Consider the following 16,716-nt stretch of genomic DNA (forward strand, 5'->3'; position numbering starts at 1 on the left):
ACTCCCAGTAGATAAAAATCAGTCCATGGTCATGTGATGTCTAGAGATGAGCGAACAGTAAAATGTTCGAGATTCGATATTCGTTTCGAGTAGCCCCTCAATATTCGACTACTCGAATCGAATAACTAATTCTATTATACTCTATGGGGGGAAAATGCTCATTTCAGGGGTAGGCAACGTTTACTCAAATTACACTTACCAAGTCCACGAGTGAGGGTCGGGCTGGATCCTCCGAGAAGTCTTCTCCGTGCAGTGTCCCCCCAGCATCTTCCGGCTCTGAATTCACTCTGCCAGGCATCGGGCCTGGGCAGAGCTGAATGCACATGTCTGCACTACAAGCGGACATGCGCAGTCGGCTCTGCCCAGGCCCAATGCCTGGCAGAGTGAATTTAGAGCCGGAAGACGCCGCGGGGAAGCTGCACGGAGAAGACTTCTAAAGGTAGGAGAAGAACCAGTGTTGATTGGCCGACTGTATAGCATTCGGCCAATCAATGCTGGTTCTGCATCAAACTTTTCCATTCGAATAGCGAGTGGTACTCGATCGAGTACCAGTATTTCAAATACCGTAGTATTCGATCAAATACCTACTCGATCGAGTACTACTCGCTCATCTCTAGTGATGTCATGTGATAGACACAGGTGCACAGCTCGTTAACAGGCAGATATTGGATTGCTGTGCTCCGACGAGCCGTGCACCTGTGTATCCATCCCATGACCATTGACTATACATCACATGACTATGGACTGATTTGTATCCAGTGACTGTAAGTAAAATAAATGACATCAAGCAGAGATCTAGAGGAATTAATCATGAAAATATATTGGAAAATTGTAGAGTTTTTCATTCTACAAACAATTTATCTGCTGAAAGCGGACTAGGTGATAGGTGATCGTTGGCGCAAGGCCCTTTCTTGTGCCAAAGATGCGCACCACTTTCAGTGAATCTGGGCAGGGTGGGATGGAGCAAGGACATCTTAATCTGACATATTTATTATTTCTTGCACCGGTTCTGTGGCATGAGTTATACAAGAAATCTGTGTCAGTTTTGGACTGGCATAGATTTAATTCTAGTGCACCGGCATGTGTCTGATAATTCAGACATGCCTTGTGCAAGTTGAGGCTTTTATTCTAACTGGCAGAGGAAACACCAGCCGAAATAAATCTGCCCGTTGTGTTGTAATTCATTAATCCCATGTGAATGAAATATGTAAAGGAATAAATGACAATGGCAATTGGCTCGAAAGAAGGAATGCTGAACCGCCGAAGCGCTCATTGCTGACCTACTTGATGAAAAGTATGGCACACCCAAGTACTTAGAATTCCCATTGTCTAAACTGCCATTAAAGTAGGGATTTGCCTCCAATCTGTATACGGTGTCATCAGCAAAACATGCGCTGACAATGCAAATAAATGGCCAACCATGTAATGCACCCTATTTGTTGGTGAGGGAGCCACTTTTATAGAAGGTTATACCTAGCTTCCAGAGAGGATATCGAAAACTGACTGCCTATATCCTAAACTGTTATACAGTTGGAATCCAATAAGTTCATATACAGTGCACTAAAATATATTATTAAAATATATATGACCCCCTTCAGCCAATGACAGTAATACATGAATAGGAGCGGTGGGAAAAGATGTAAAAGGAAAAATAAATACCAGTAATAGATACATAAATAATAATAAATAATAAATAATACATACAAGTGTAGCAGAGTGAACCCGAAATTCTGCAATTGGATAAACTGCTGCAGTGAGATATCCTATCACAGAAGACAACGAAAGTCATTGAGAAATCTTTTAGCAATGACTTCATTGTTTTTGTTGTCCCCTGTGATAAGATATCAGGCTGCAGCAGTTTAACCAATTGCAGAATTTCAGGTTAACTCCTTAATTTCCTTCTCGGTACAAGACATGTTTTAGCTTAGATAACTGATGGCTGACTGTCAGTAAATGTTGCAGCTTTAATAACACCTGGAGGGTCCTATAATGGGGCTACTGATTCAGAACATGGGGTTGGCTGAAGCTACTATCGATGGACATAGAAATCTCATACATATGTCAAAACACTATTCTGAGGACCTATAGGCTTCAGAAGACTATCAATAGGGTCTGTGGTACAAAGATTGCAAATCCCAGGTTGAGACCCTATGGCAGATAATGTTAAGCTTATCTATGTAAGCTTGTCCATGTAAATATAAGTAAATATTGCTTCTTGCTAGTTCCTTATCCTACTACAACCCGGAATTATTTACTTTTTTCATTAAGGTACATTTTTCATTGATTTGTTTAATCTCTAATGTGTCCTTTGCTAACAAAATATTGTATTACTTACATGCTAGTGACTATAATGGTGTTTGATATATATAGTATATACATATGTTACTCTTTGCTTGTTTGGATTCCATATGTATTTCTCTACATATTACTAAAGGGTCATTGCACCCATATATTTTTCTTCCATAAGCAAGTGAAGCATGTGTATTGGTATTGCTATGAAATTACATTTATTATTACAATGTTTTGTATCATCTAAATGCAATAGTAGGAAAATAAGTGTTAACAATAAAGACTTACTCCTTGAAATATCCATCTTAACCCAGTTTATCATGTACAAAGGTTGAAACGGCAAGATTTGTAATTCTCATGTATAAATTTCAATAAGAACATCTTAAGTGTAGAGTCTTTGTAGTGACTGACCTCTCTTTTTCAACACGTAAACTCTCAAGGGATAAACCAGTTTCGCTTCTGGAGATGCGTCTGAGATGAAACTCCAACGTACTCTGAAACTATCCATATGCTCAGCCCTTTTAACTCTTGCATTGCTTCTCTTCATAACTGGCGTCACTCCCAGAGGAAGTTAAGAAACTTGGATAGGTTCCATTAGTATCTGCACACTCACCTAAGAGTTATAGATACAAAGATTTCTCACATTCTTCGTGTTACATTTACTATAAAACATGTCCTAGCGATGGAAGGCTCTATGGCGCACAAATCCCATCACATTGTTATATTTAAAGAAGCTTATCGGACGAATTAACTAATAATAAAGGTAACACTGTGTAAACAGACTACTGTAATCCCCTCCCCCCAAGTAATAAAAAAGATGGGGGTTGCAAGTTTTGTAGGTTTTAACATTTTACTGATGTTTTGTCCAGAGAGAAAGTAGTCAGTTTGTTAGAGTATTGCGCTGGTCATCAGAAATGGTGGCACTACCAAGCTCAGAAACTGGATGTGTAAGAAAGGCAGACTAGACAAAAATAGAAGAGCAGCAAAACAAGGGATTTTCAGTATTATTGAATTTCCAACTAAAAACCATTAAATCCTGACAGGACTCCTAGGAGAGTCAATGAGAGTCCTGCTCATCTCTGACTGACACACTGATACATGTAGGGCCGTCAATCACTATGTATGTTCGGGTCAGAAGGATTCTCACGGTCTCTTCCAGGAGTCCCATCAAGAGCTAGGCTAAGGTGAAAAAAAGTCCATTTTTATAACCATCTTGCACCCTAGAGACACCCGTTTTTCATGGATCCCAATACATTTCAGTATTTGGAGGGATCCGTGAAAAAGGAAAAAAATAGGACAGTCTTTAAAAATAACACATGAATAGCCCCCATTCACTGACATGGAAATCAATGCTGCCGTGTGACCTCGTGTTAAAATCGGACGTTACAGGGCCAGTGTGAAGGCAGCATGACTCTTCTTTTTAGGCCAAACAACAGTATTCTGGTCAGCATTTTTCAGCAGTACTTGTAAGCCCAAACCAAGACTAGAATCTAAACCTGAAATCTTTCTGTTCCATTTGATCTCTGTAGGTTCTACTTCTGGTTTTGGCTTAGAAATATTATTGGAGAATACGGATTAGACTACTGATGTCTAATGGGTAGAGAGGAGCGAGTACTGTTCGGATCAGCCGATCCGAACAGCACGCTCCATAGAAATGAATGGATGCACCTGGTACTTCCGCTTGGACAGCGGCCGGCCGCTTAACCCCCCGTGTGCCGGCTACGTCCATTCATTTCTATGCGAGCGTGCTGTTCGGATTGGCTGATCCGAACAGTACTCGCTCATCTCTACTAATGGGGCCTTACTAAGTGAGGGTTTCTTAAAGTGTACCTTCAGGTATAAACAACTTTGCATAAATTAATAGAACAGGTGACTATATGAAACTCTGAAACGGATCTTATTACAGAACAATGGCTTCTTCTCCGCTTTTCAGAAAGAGTTACTTTCTACATATTAGTCTATGAAGAAGCGAGGGGGGATGAAAAGGCTACTACAAATGATGTGGCGGAGTTACCAGGAAAGTCCAAATTATACTTTTCCCTACTTTTAGGTAAATATCATTTATATCTCAGAAAACTCCTTAAAGGGGTATTCCCAACTCAAAGGTAAAAAAGATCCAGCAAAAGCCAAGATGGATGGTTCAATGTAGAAAAAATTCCTTCTTTATTGTAGATCACAAATTCTCAATAAAACCGCAACGGTACAAACATTACTAGCAAAGAATAGCGTCAGACTGACGCGTTTCGGATCCCATGTCCTCATACTAAAAAATGTAAAAATTAAAAACAAGAAAATAGAGACAAAATCAAGGAGGTTTTTCTTTTGCAGAAGAGTATCATCAACTTGTTTGTCCAAACAATATGTATCATCTTATTTCATTGGTCTATATCCATTACAATAAACCTATATAAGAAATAAAGATTTCGATGCACTATGTCTATACAGGTAAGAAAAAGTCCACATTCACTATAAGTTATTGCGCATACACCTACTGCGATCTCATAGTCTCTATGCGTAGGCATCATCATTTGGATGGTTGACAGGCCAGAGCTGCATGGATGAAAACCCCACTCGTCAACCCCCACGACACCATCCGGTGTTCCACTGCCCACTCCTTCATACCTGTACTAGAGGCAGAGTTTGTAATGCACCATGCAAATATCAAAGATGGAAGATTCATGTTCTCTATGGATTAATGCGCATGCTCCTGTTAGTATCCCATAATGCGCTATGCCAATATCAAAGATGGAGACTTCATTTCCTCTGTATGTTAATGCGCATGTCCTTATTGGGATCCCATAATCTCCATATAACAGTGTCATCGGCTATATGTTTAGCAAACCGGACATGCGATCTCATGGTCTCTATGCGTAAGCATCATCATTTAGATGGTTGACAGGCTAGAGTTGTATGGATGAAAACTTCGCTCATCAACCTTCATGATGTTGTCCGGTATTCTATTATTTACTCCTTCATGCCCATACTGGAAGCAGAAGTTGTAATACACTGTGCCAATATCAAAGATGGAAGATTCATATTCTCTATGGATTAATGCGCATGTTCCTATTAGTATTCCATAATGCGCTATGCCAATATCAAAGATGGAGACTTCATATACTCTGTAGGTTACTGCGCATGTTCTTACTGGGATCCCGTGATCTCCATATACCAGTGTCTTCGGCTATATGTTTGACAAACCGGACACTAAAGAAAAAGAATAACAAAGAAGGGGGGAAAAAAAAAACAAAAACCCAGAAACTTCATTACAAAAGAGGTAAGTAAATGAACATATCCAACATTTGGGCTGAGTATCAAATCTTTTTTCTTGCTTAATTTTTTCACTGATTGTACTGTATTCCCAACTCGCCTGTTCACCAACTTGCAGGCTGTGTGCTCTGTTCACTTCCTGGTTTTCTCGGTGAATTGGTGGGCGGGGTTTCACTTGCTGTCTCACAGGCAAAGCTCTGCTATCTCTCTTCATAGCAGTACATGTCTGCAGTCAGTAATGAGGGATGGTTGTAAATAAATTAGCACAGTATCACTAGAAGATGCACAATATGAAGCTGATGTAGCAGAGCTGGTTTTAATAGGTGATGAGAATCCCAAATTTACATGCTACTGGACCAAGAGCCAGCTCGCAATAAACTCTGTTTTAGGTCTGTGTTTACATATAGAGGTAATGGACTCTCAGTCTCAGCCCTTATCAGCAAAATTCAATCAGCCGACTGATAACTGGAAGAGACAGAGATGAACAGCTCAGAAATATAAGCTCCCGAGCACTCAACTCCCCCTCCCTTCTGAGAGCAGGGAGCTGCGTCACTTTTCCTGGGCAGAGAGATCAGATCATCCCCAGGTCCATGGTTATGGAAACGCAGTGTAAACAATGAAGTGAATAATCTCAGATAGCAGCCAAACAAAGCAGTTTTGCTGAAGCAATGTATTTAGGAAAAGTCTTAAATCCACCTAAGCTAGCAGTATAGATAGGATCCTTGAGATGGTACAACCCCTTTAAATTATCTTCTGCTGCAGGATCCACTTCTTTGGTTCAAAAAGATATAGTAGCATTTTTTTTTAAAAAAATGCTATATATGAAATCAGTCTCAAGATTATGCTGACACGAATAATACACTGCAATACTGTATGTCTGTGCAGTGTATTATTGAAGTGATTTAATGGCCAAGTCCTCTAGTAGGGCTAAAAAAAGCACTGAATAAGCTTTATTGCTAATATATAAGCAGGTTTCCCAAAGCCCAGGTGATTAGATTTGCGAGTGCTGGAGGTCTCAGTGCTAAACCTCCCCTGCCCCACTGTTGGTGAAGTCACCTACTCCGCTTTACTCTATGGATCTGCAGTAGGAGTAGAGTCAGTCATGACCAAGGGACGGAGCATCAGCAGGGGAGGCTGAGGAACAAGACTTCTCAACTGCAAAAATGCAGACAATGCAATAACAAACCCGTTTTACCTTTAACTCACTCTGTGAACAGCATAAACACAAAAAACTATGACAATTACTGTTTTTGCTTAAGTCATATGTACCCTAAAATTGAACCAATATGAAAATAAACCCTTATAGAGCTTCATGAATTATACAAAATAAAATGGTATAGGTCTTTGTGGCAACATAAATAGTTTACAGAAAATATCTGTGTAAATTTGGTATTGTCGTAGTCAAACTGACCATCTGAATAAAGTTCTCATGTTGTTTATACTGCATGATATACACTGGAAAAAAAAAAAAAAAGCTGGAGAATTGCTGTTTTTCATCTCATTCCAGAAATCAATGGATTAGTGATCAAAATATCATATGTATACTTTCAGACAAAAGTACAAAAACAGGTTCATATTTATCTATGTTGAAAGAAAAAAAATGTAAATTGGTCTCTGAAAGTACAGAGGGGGAAAAAAAAAAAGCTCATGAAAGTCCAAAACTGGCTTTATATTTACATTGCTGCCACAAGCGCTATTGGCATTCGTTTACCATAACGACTAAATCAGTTCTACTTAAAGAGGACCTTTCATGTCCTCGGGCATATGCAATTTTATATACCGCTAGAATGCAGACAGTGCACTGAATTCAGCGCACTGTCGCTTTTCCCGTAATTTGCCCCTGCTGAAGAGCTGTCGGTGCCGTTACTGTAGCTCTTTAGTGTCAGAAGCTACTGTCCATAGCTCTGTACTGTGAGGGAGGCATTCCTAATCACCCAACCATGACGCTGAGTGGTGAGCAACACCCCCTCCTGAAAGTAATTGCCCATAGACGAGTACTGGGGGGTGTTCCTCACCGCTCAGCGTCATCGCTAGGCGGTAAGGAAAGTCCCCTCACAGTACAGAGCTATGGACAGAACTGTGAGGAGGAGTGTTCCCAGCTAGACTGTCAGAAATGCCCTTCTGTCACTGAAGAGCTACGGTAACGGCACCGATAGCTCTTCAGCGGGGGCACAGAACGGGAAAGCCAATAGTGTGCTGAATTCAGCACAATGTCGACTTTCTGGCGGTGCATTACACTGCATGTGCCTGAGGACATGAAAGATCCTCTTTAAATATTGTAAGGCTGAAGACACATTTTGGTCTAGATTTACTATTGTGGTTACAACTAGAGATGAGCGAACACTGTTCGGAACAGCCGTTCCGAACAACACGCTCCCATAGAAATGAATGGAAGCGGCCGGCACGCGGGGGGTTAAGCGGCCGGCCGCCGGCAAAGTCTGCATGCCAGGTGCTTCCATTCATTTCTATGGGAGCGTGCTGTTTGGATCGGCTGATCCGAACAATGTTCGCTCATCTCTAGTTACAACTAAACCCTGGCGCAATGTGGCACGTCTTTAGTGCATCTTGTCGCATCTGGTTTGGGCTAATATTTTTCAACTTTCTTTACATGTGGGTGTGGATTCTCAGAAAAAGAGTGTATGACTTAGGCTAGGGCCCCACGTAGCGGAAACACTGCAGGAAAAAAATCCCTGTGTGTTTTACAGAAAATATGCGGAACAGTCATGCTGCAATTTCCAAAACTGTTGAAATTTTGGAAATCTCGGCATGTGAATTATACCTATGGAAATGCCGGCAGACTTTCTATGAAAAGTGCTGCAGGAAAAAACACAATGCGTTGTGCCGTGGTTTGTCCCGAAGAACTTTTTAGGATACAAAAGGAACGGGGAATGTATAGGAAGTTCTTATAAATCTGCAACAAAAAGAGCTGCGTTTCTGCAACATGGAGCTTTAGCCAAAAGCGGTTTTCCAGAACATACAGTATATATTGATGACTTCTACTTAGGCTATGTCATCAATTGGTAAGAGGGCTGACACCTGGGACCCCCACTAAACAGCTATTTGAAGAGGCCGCTCAGTCCCAATTCAAGCTAATGGGGGCTAAGCTGCAGTGCCTAGCACAGCCCCTACAATACATATGGCAGTTAAGATTATTGACCTTATCTTCCATATAAAACATTGACAAACAAGATAGAAGAAAGCTTCTGTCTTTGTTTTAACATTAGAATGGATGATGAGTGATGTACCCTATGCCACTGTGTGGTTAAAAATCTCTGGGACAAGCTCCAGCAGCGGTATCTCAAGTTTCCCAGGACCACCCTGTAGTGGGAGATATATGGAAGCTGCGATAATGCTATAGACACCAACCAGGAGACTCTGTGATTGGAGGAGGAGTGCAGTTGGCTAAAAAACAGGGGTGGGGAAAAGCCTCTCTGCAATATGGAGCAATTTAGGTTGTACTGGAAATCAGTAAGAGTGTGTACTTAATAGTAACTTACTGGGTAAGACTGCCAATGAAAAAGACTTGGGGATTTTGGTGGACAGCGAGCTTACCTTTAGTGACCAGTGCCAGGCAGCTGCTGCCAAGGCAAATACAATTATGGGATGCATCAAAAGAGGTCTAGATTCTCATGACAAGAACATAGTTATGTCTATATAGAAATCACTGGTATGGCCACACTTAGAATATTGTGCACAACTTTGGGCCCCGATATACAAGAAAGATCTAATTGAACTTGAAAAAGTGCAAAGAAGGGCAACCAAAATGATTAGGGGAATGGGTGGACTGGAGTACAACGATAGATTAACAAATTTGGGGTTATTCAGTTTAGAGAAAAGACGTATACGGGGAGATCTAATAACAATGTACAAATACATGAAGGGACAATACAAAGAACTTTCTAATGATCTTTTTACTCCTAGGCCAGTGACAGTGACAGGAGGACATCCTCTACGTCTGGAGGAGCGAAGGTTTCACCAGAAACATAGAAGGGGATTCTTCACAGTAAGAACAGCGAGGCTATGGAAGTCTCTGCCCCAGGAAGTGGTGATGGCGGATTCATTAAACAAGTTCAAAGAGGGCCTGGATGCCTTTCTTGAAGAGAAAAATATAACAGGTTATGGACTCTAGATTATAAGGACACGTTGATCCAGGGTTTTATACTGACTGCCAGGTTTGGAGTCGGGAAGTAATTTTTTCCCCTGAAATGAGGCAATTGGCATAATCCTCATGGGGTTTTTTGCCTTCCCCTGGATCAACACTGTAGGGATTGTAGGGTTATAGGTTGGACTTGATGGACTGATGTCTTCATCCAATCTCATCTGCTATGTAACTATGTAAGAGTGAAATGTTGGACAGGTGATTGCATGCCACAAGACATAATATATTGCCCTGTATTAGGGATGTTCCCCTAGGAATTCAAAGATACTGCAAGAGATAAATTGTGTAAAGACTGCCAAAGCAGGGTCACCTGAGCAATGATAATGTGATCTGCACCCAGATGAACTACAGTATCTGAAGTAAAGTGCCATGCTGTACAACTCCCTTCTGGTGGGACTAGTCCTTACAATAAAAAGACTGCTTTGGTATCACAATTGTTTTGCATATGCACCATCTCTGCTCTGTAACATGTACCTGATCTACAATTATTCGTCCCTCACTGTAGTGCCAGTGAGCATGCTTGACTGTTGCCCCATATAAACAGAGGACATGGGACCGGTGGATGCCCCAGTGATCCTGTGATGGGTCCCCAAACCCCGGAAATAGAGATAGATGGGCATTAAAGTATTCATTCATTTCTGATCTTTATTATTTGTGAAGCATGGCATTACAGTGACAGATTATTTCGATATTTGCTATTGTTGTCCTTAGATAGCCTGTATAACAGTGACATGTTACTTGAATGTCTTAAAGACAAACAATGACAAATATGAAGATTTACTATAAACTTATGCAGTGCTTATGCAGGACAGTCCTGGTGGTTTTGTCCATACAATTGTAAAATAGAAACGACTTCTCAGTGTTATGTGAGGTCAGAGGAATATAATTCCACACAGTACACGTGGGACTATCGGGGCAGTATACGCAGCTGTGCTCTAGGCACTTGTGGTAGGTCCTGTATATTCAGAGAATGCTGTGAAGCTCCACTGACCCCTAGTGGTGATTGCTATTATGGGTTTTGTTGATATCCTGTCAAGGCCACTGTAGGAATGATAGGAGGTGAGCAATCATTTACCTACACCCCAGACTGACAGGTGTGTTTGCAGTCTGACAGCCTTGCCAACACAAAAAACAATCTGGATGTGTACAAGCGCGCAGTCTGAATACTTAAACACATTACAGAAATCAACTTTCTCTCTCTTCTGCAGCGCTTTGGTTATTTTTTAGAATACTAGTGTGTTTTTAACACTCTTAATAGGGGAGTGCGCTATATCCAAGATCCATTGTAACATACAGTACATCTCAATACAGACAGTGCTTTTTACTCATGAACTCCTATGACAGTAACATGAGTGCTTCTGTACATAGGAGAACAACTTGTGAACTGCTTCTCCCCTCCCTCACAAACCCCACTAGAATTAGGATAAATTCGAGCCCTGCACATTGTTAGATCCTAGCATCCTTATAGCAACCCCATTACATATGTGATGGTCAGCAGTTGTAGAAAAAGTGACTGGAGTATTTTTTTTTCTTAATATTGCCATGCAATGTTCCTCGATTATAGAACAGCTTTTCATAAATGAATAGTACAGGTGAATATAAGAAACCTGGCAATATATTTTATTAAAGAAATATATTTTCCTCTCCATTTATCAAACCGCGTTACTGACTGTCAGGAACGCTCTTCTGACGGCGAAGAACTACGGTACCAGCACTGATAGCTCTTCACCTGGGTCACAGATCGTGAAAGCCGACAGTGTGCTGAATTCAGTGCACTGTCAGTTTTCTAGCGGTATATAAAACCGCATGTGCCGCAGGTGATGAAAGGTCCACTTTAAAGAGGTGTATCCTACAGAGTATATCTAAACATTTACTGTTCTACTTGTAAATATACTAAGATATAGTATGTTCTGTACATTTCATCTAATATGTAACCTAGATTTACAGACTGAAAACCCTTTTATGTCAAAGTCCCTCTATGAATAGGTCTGCTGTATTAATAGATCAAATGGTGTTAAAAACCAATATTGCGCTATTAGGCAAATCTAATACAGTGTGCTTAAAGTATATACTTTTTTTGTTTGATTAATGAACAAAAGGGAATGCTCCCTTTGTTACATTCCATTGTTGCAATTTCTCATGCAGTATATGTTGGAGAGGGATTTTCAACCATGTCCCACTTAGTCTGCAGCCAACTTAGAATTTGAGATATCACTGGTTAAAGTGAAGTTGTATATACTTGCAGCTTTCACTTTAACCAGTTTGCAGGAGAATATGTACAGCTGACAGTGTGCAGAGAGAGGAGACTGAAGTGACGGAGACATGCAATATTGCCATTTAACCCCTTACATGTTATAGTCAATATGGATTGCAGCAACTAGGTCATTGTCTGGAGGAAAAAAAAATAAAAAAATAGACTTTTCCCCTCACTTGTTAATGACCCCCCCCCCCCCCCAAAAAAAAAAAAAAAAACCCTGCAATTAGCGGCATCATATCCATAACAACCTAAAATAAAATGAGTACTATTAATATTACCATATATACTCGAGTATAAGCCGACCCGAATATAAGCCGAAGCCCCTAATTTTACCAGTAAAAAACTGGGAAAACTTATTGACTCGAGTATAAGCTTAAGGGGGGGGGGGGGGGGGGGTTGGAAAATGCAGCAGCTACTGGAAAATTTCAAAAATTAAAATGGTTGGAGTTTTTGGGTGCAGTAGTTGCTGGGTGCTGGGGAAGGGGAGGGGGTGTTTTGGTTGTCTGTCTGCCCCTTCCCTGAGCCTGAGGACTGTTTTTTTTTTTTTCCCCCACTTGGAATTCAGCCTGGATGAATATAGAGTATCTGCAGTGCTCCTATTAACCCCTTCCCGACGGAACAGGAGCACTGCAGATACCCTATATTCAGTAGACCGGGTACTGTCAGACATAGGGATACCTAATGTGTTTGTGTTTCATAGTAATTTTCTACTTTTGTATGTATGCTAGGGAAAGGAGTGATTTATAACTTTAATTTTTTTTTAAAGCTTCTTTTTTCCCCCCACTATTTTATGGGAGATTCTATACATTAATATTGCGGCTGGTCAACTCTGCTATACCCGAGATCGGACCACAATGGAGACTGCAGTGGATCGATCATAGACTCCCAGAACCAGCGTTGATTGGCCGAATGCTGTACATTGTATGGCATTTGGCCAATGCATTCTTACAGTATGAGAAAAAGTCAGCTCCCGCATAACGCAAGCTGACAGGGATCCCGACTAGCATATAATGGGCTGCCACGAGATAGAGCCCCAAAGAGCTGTTTGAGTAACATTCCCACCTAAATAAAGGTAATCTCTAGCTAACCCTGCCTGTACATCTATCCCTGTCTCACAGTCACCATAGTTCACAGTCTCATATGAACCGAATCTGAAATCCACCATTCGTATAAAATGGAGGTCACCTGATTTAGCCAGCCAATTACTTTTTCTGATTTTTTTTCGATGCCTACTTTGTCGTAGTTCCTGTCCTACCTCCCCTGCACAGCTATTGGTGCAAAAAAAGTGCCAGGGAAGGCGGGAGGGGATACAAATTTTTAGTACGTGGTATCTCAAGCAGCCTGATGTTCGATCGAATACCAAATCAATCAAACGCCATTCGCTGATCTCTAGATTTAACTATTTTAATATTACTGTTACGGGGTTAAATGGTCACTAAATTTTCAGGCAACTTAGTCTCATTTAATATAGAATATGATGCTGAACCAAAATGTAATACACTTCATTTAAAAATGTTGCTGCTTTCTGCCTGAAAACCTCTCTAATTTTTCTACCACTAGATGTTTCTATTCTAGCTAATTTTCTGTTCTCTCCCTGTTACAAGGTAAGTTCTGTGCTTAGTTATCTTCAAATTCAAGACGTGCTCACAGTGAGTAGAGGGAGGAGGATCTGTTTTTTTGCATTGAGAGGACTCTGTAACTTGCCATGTAAGGAGAGTTTTCTAGGTACTTCTATACTTGTGACTAGATGTCTGTATTGCTGCTGATTGGGTATTAGTCATTGATAGCAAACCGCTTTCCCTGTTGTGCTCAAATTTTTCTTTTTTGTTTTGTCAGAGATCTATTTAACAGATCCCTGACACAGAAAAAGAAAAATCTGAGCACAACAGAGAAAGCTGTTTGCGGTAAATGACTAATATTCCATCAGCATTAACACAGACAGCTAGTCACAAGGATAAAAGTGGAGGAAGTCCAGTCCAGTGTCCCTGGATCTTCTATATTTTGATCTTTTCTCAGCCGTTTGCTACTTCACAGATACTCTTTGCAGAATTACATGTAAAGAAACCACAAGTGGTAGTAATAATGGATAGAGGAGTGGAATAGTCTACTCTTTTTGTATTCTCCCTTAGCCTGAGAGAGAAATGTATAATGTGATGCAGACATAATGGGGCTATTAGCAACAGAAAAGCTTACAGGACATCACATATGAAGGCATATACAGTGTGGGGAATCACTCAGATGCTTGTAGCAGTGCAGGAAACAGGGACACAGACACTGGGTTGCACACAAGTTCAGGCTTTATTCACTTGTAGGGCATTAACTGCCTATGCAAAGGCACAAATAACCAAAACAAAAAAACCTTCTCGGCTGAGAACTAACTTAAAGATACTGAACTTTTCCCTGACTATACAGGAGACTGGCTACCAGACTCCCACAATGGCAACAACAACGGGTGTCACTGTACCTGCTCTGTAGATTTGGTCTGGACAGGTCAGCTCTGTCAGTGTGGTGCCACACTCCTAGTCACAGACTAGAAGGACCATGCACATATTACAACTTCTGATGAAAACTCAGGTACTCTCCTGCTATCTTTTATTCTTCAGACCCGCCACCATTTTCAAAGCCCGTCTTTGTGTTATGTTTAACTATTTCTTTTGTACAAGGAGTCTTCAGAAATGGAAACAGTATTCTAGATGTGATCTCACCAGAGGTGTAACTAGGGGTTCAGCACAGGGAAGTTGGGGGTGGTGGGGGGGTGGGGGGTGGGTGCAAATACATTGTGTGGCTTTCCTACCTAGGTATGCCAATATTACCACTATACTGTGACCATATAGTGTTAGATACTGACTCGGCACACCATTTAAATTAACACAATACAGGAAATATGTTGTGCTCTGCGATGATGTTTGAGATTGTAATTGTTCACTTTTCCTGTCTATTCCATCTGGACCGCCATTATCACTTCTACCAGCTCTGACTTGTTTGCAAAATAGACATTTTTGGCTCCTCCCTTTACTAGGCATCTGACCCAAGTGTAACTCAACTACACAAAGTCCCCATTCTGCTGCTACCCCAATTATAAAATATACATTATAAATATGCCCTGGAAATGAATAATAACTCTGCGTGCTTATTTAAATGAATGCTCCTGTATGCCCCCTTAAATTAATATTGCCCCTACAATAAAAGATGTTCCCTAATTAATAATACACCCCCTTCTCCAATGCTAGCTATGCCACTGGGTCTCACCAGTGCTCTGTACAACAGTATCACAATCTTTCTCCTCCTACTGGTTATTCCTCTAGCATCCTACTTGCCTTCCCTGTTGCCTGGCTGGTTTTGTTAGTAGAGAGCTCCTATACTATGCTGTCTTTAAAAGTGAAAGCATATTACGCTGATCTATCTACTTTAAGATATAATTCAGTACTTTCCTGCTAGTAACTGACATGACTGATGTACTAAGTTATTAATTATTCCATCCATATTCCATGTTACACTATTTTCTGTGAAAATCAAAGAAGCCAGCATGAGCCAGTAGTTCCTGATGTTCTTACTTTTGCCCTCTAGAAAAGACAGATGAAAACCTTGATGTATGAAACGGAGCTGTCTGTGCAGCCATAGAGTGAACAGTATGGCTGCGCCATACTCTTGTCCTTCTGCCCCGAATTGACCTATATGATAAGAAGTGATAGGAAGTGAAAGCTAAACATGGTCAGTCTCTGTATACAGTTGTTTTTCAAAAAATAAAAAATAAAAAAAAAATAAAAAAGAAGGCAAACAACTGGTGGATTGCAAATAGGTGCCAAGGATCTAATGTATGTTTATAATCCTTATTACTAGCATCAAGGAGTTTCCTAGCATGTTACTGTTTCTTAGCCCTGTCCTTGGGATTTCTACAATATTTAGAACTTTTGACTTTCATACTCCACATCACATCATATTCATGGTGATCCACTACAGCTTGGAAGATGAGACTACCATCATTTTATAGACAATCATCTTGGCTATATCATGCACAAATTTGACTTGTAACTATTCAGCATATGACTACTTATGCAGATTCTTGACATGTAACTACATTCTTACTGTTTTGCTCCTGGTGGTAGAAAAAAATATTTGTCCTCTTATAGACTACAAATTACAGCCTGTTCTCATATTCCCTAATAGTTCTGTGCAGTGGCGTAACTAGGAATGGCGGGGCCCCGTGGCGAACTTTTGACATGGCCCCCCCAACCGACGCCGAAGACCTTGACCGACCCCCTCCTCCGCATTCTATTATGTCCCTTAGTAAGCCCTGCACATGGTATTATGTCCATTAGTGGCCCCTGCACACAGTATTATCCCCCATAGTGGCCCCTGCACACAGTATTATCCCCCATAGTGGCCCCTGCACACAGTATTATGTACCATAGGGGCCCCTGCACACAGTATTATCCCCCATAGTGGACACCCATAAACAATTATTATACTCTGGGGTCTTTTCAGAACCCAGAGTATAATAATTGGAGACCCGGGGGAATAAAAACATAAAAAACTACTGTTTCTTACCTGTCCCCGTCTCCTACGCTGTCTTCTCCGCTACCGTCCTTGTTCTATGACGTCGGACGTCACATGACCCGGGAAGCAGGCCGGGTTCATGTGACGTCAGAGATGTCAGACAAGAAGGAAGCAGGCCTGGCAGGATTGTGGAGAGGTAAGTAACTGTGTTTGTTACGTTTCCTTACCTTTCCCGGTCTGCCGATCA

General features: G+C 41.0%; 1 protein-coding gene across 1 annotated transcript in view; it reads right to left on the reverse strand.

The window, feature by feature from the left end:
- SH3RF2 (SH3 domain containing ring finger 2) overlaps window positions 1-16,716 on the reverse strand; it is a 135,759-nt gene that overhangs the window by 93,556 nt on the left and 25,487 nt on the right. The window lies entirely within an intron of this gene.

This window comes from Leptodactylus fuscus, chromosome 5 (genome assembly GCF_031893055.1).
Source record: "Leptodactylus fuscus isolate aLepFus1 chromosome 5, aLepFus1.hap2, whole genome shotgun sequence".
Taxonomy (NCBI): domain Eukaryota; kingdom Metazoa; phylum Chordata; class Amphibia; order Anura; family Leptodactylidae; genus Leptodactylus; species Leptodactylus fuscus.